At 41.0% G+C, this 2,776-nt stretch overlaps 1 pseudogene; it reads left to right on the forward strand.

Moving 5' to 3' along the window:
- The first annotated feature begins 1,583 nt into the window (after window positions 1-1,583).
- On the forward strand, window positions 1,584-2,378 carry LOC132499494 (cytochrome b-c1 complex subunit Rieske, mitochondrial-like; annotated as a pseudogene).
- Window positions 2,379-2,776: the final 398 nt, after the last annotated feature.

Here is a 2,776-nt window from a genome sequence, read left to right on the forward strand (position 1 = left end):
TTCCTCATGTAAGAAATTCAATTCACTGCAAGTCAAATATCCTCAATGTACTCTGGTATATGAAATCTAGTTTAGATCTGAATTTTGTGACAGGACTACTGACATGGCTTTCTAAGTAGTCTCCTTATGTCCAGTTTCTCTCCCTTCCAACCTACTTTGCATCCAGAGCATGCCAACCCTGAACTCAGAGGACTCAGAGTTTATAACACACATATGCCAATCACATGTAATCTGTGACTTTATTGTCTATTCTGTGGTTTGCTGTCATATTGTCCTCATATTCATCATGATGAGCTCTTTGAGGACTTATGCTCCTTTAAGGTTTCTCCTCTGCCGTCTCAGAAAGAAGCACACTCATGTGTACAGTGCAGACAATCAACAAAATTGGTAAATGCCCTGTATAAAAAATGCATTCCACCTACAATTAAGGTGTTATTCTTCTCTCTGGACTACCTGTGTTAAAACAGTGTTTTGATATTACAAATGATGCAAGGAAATAATACAAACTTACAAATAAAAAACAACCACAAACTACACAAGGATGTGCTTCTCCAACATGAGAAAACAATTACAAAAAGGTAACCTAGAATTTTAAAGAAAGAATCAGTTTTTTATAGTTAACTCAGGCCTCTGGAATAAATTAGAAATAAGACAATCTGTTTGAGACACAGGATTCCTCATGCCAATATATGTAAAAATTTTTGAAGGTATTATTCAACGCTTCACTATAGTAAGGGAAAAAAATTTCTACTTCAATTGTCAAGAAATTATACATGAATAATTGTATTATGGAAGAAGGTTCTGTGTACATTTGGTTGTAAGTTTAGGAATTTGTCCATTAACTAATTCAATAAATAATAAAAGTTGATTGATTGAATACTTTCTATGTTAGAGGCACCATGTTAATGCTGAGGATACCAAGGTGAAAAGGCATGACTGTTTTCCTCTACAGGACATGCAAACCAACAATTACAATCCAATATATAGTTGCTTTATTGTTGGTCTGCACAGAGGGCTGATGGAGCACAGAGGGGACCTGAAGTCAGTGGGGAAGAAACAGTGAAGGCTTCACAGCATTTCAGATGGATGAGAACTGGAGGGAGAATAGGATTTTGTTTGGTGGGCAACTGGGGTAGGAGACTTGTGATAGGAAATTCCCATGTCTGGTTCTCTTCCTTCCAGGCACAGGGGAGGATTATACTTATACTTCCCTACTCCCTTGAATTTAGGGAGAGCTATGTAACTAATTCTGGCCAATAAGCTATGGGTAGAAATGATGAGTCACTTCTAAACTGAAACATTTAAGTGCTAGTGCAAAACACTCCAGTACTTTTCTATCTGCCTTGGCAGCTGGTGAAGTTGTATGTGTCAGAAGGTGTTGGTAAAACCTCTGTCAGCCCAGGTGCCTGAGTGACTGTGTGGAACAGAACCACTTGCTGAACTGTGATAGACATTGTGGCATGAACAAGAAATAAATTGTGTGATTAGCCATGGAAATTCTGGGAGTGTTTTGTTATTTCATCATTTCAGATGGAGGTAAAACAATTTTAAAAACAAAGGAAAGGGAGGGAGCTGCTGTCACCATGTTGTTGATCGCTGCCCGCTCGGGCCCTTTCACGCCCGTCCTGTCGGCCACTAGCGCAGGCCGCGGTGCCCGCCACCTCGGAGTCGCCAGTGCTGGACGTGAAGCAGTCCTTCCTGTGCTGGGAGTCGCCGAGTGGCCAGGCCAGGCAGGCCGGCTTTTTGTCGCCTCCGTGGGCCTCAATGTACCTGCTTCTGTTCGTTATTCCCATACGAACATCAGAGTGCCTGACTTCTCTGACTATCGTCGCGCTCAAGTGTTAGATAGTAAAAAGTCTTCAAAAGAGAGCAGTGAGGCTACAAAAGGTTCCTCCTATTTGGTAACTGCAACAACTACTGTGGGTGTCGCATATGCTGCCAAGAATGTCGTTTCTCAGTTAGTTTCCAGCATGAGTGCCTCTGCTGATGTGTTGGCCATGTCCAAAACTGGAATCAAGTTATCCGATATTCCAGAGGGCAAGAACATGGCTTTCAAATGAAGAGGCCAACCACTGTTTGTGCACCACAGAACCAAGAAGGAAATTGACCAGAAAGCTGCCGTTGAAGGACTCCAGTTGAGGGACTCACAGCATGATTTAGAATGAGTAAAGAAACCTGAATGGTTTGTCTTGATAGGTGTTTGCACTCATCTTGGTTGTGTACCCATTGCAAATGCAGGAGATTTTGGTGGTTATTATTGCCCTTGCCGTGGGTCACACTATGATGCATCTGGCAGGATCAGGAAGGGCTCTGCACCTCTCAACCTTGAAGGTCCCTCATATGAGTTCACCAGTGATGATATAGTGATTGTTCGTTAGAGACCTGGACTCAAGTCATAGGCTTCTTGCAGTCTTTGTGTCACCTCAGAAGAGTTATTTGAGAACAAGCCTTCTGTACTTCAAATTAGTTGATTTGAAATATTTAAGAATTGCTAATAATGTGTTTGCAAACGTGAAGTAAATTGAATTTCACGTTGAATACTTTCAAGCATTCACCTAATAAAGCCACTGTTAAACACTGTTATGCTCAAAGACTTCAAAGGTGCAGTGTCTTCGATAGTTAATTCTAATTAAAAATTATAGACTGGTGTATGGAGAGAAAAAAAAGAAAAAAACAAAGGAAAGAGAGAATAGACAAATCTCCCATGCCAAAGTGTTCCAAAAAATTTATGTAGATACTCTGCCCTCAAGGAAGTGGAGTGTAACTAACCACTCCT

The sequence above is a fragment of the Mesoplodon densirostris genome, chromosome 11, assembly GCF_025265405.1.
Source record: "Mesoplodon densirostris isolate mMesDen1 chromosome 11, mMesDen1 primary haplotype, whole genome shotgun sequence".
NCBI lineage: Eukaryota > Metazoa > Chordata > Mammalia > Artiodactyla > Ziphiidae > Mesoplodon > Mesoplodon densirostris.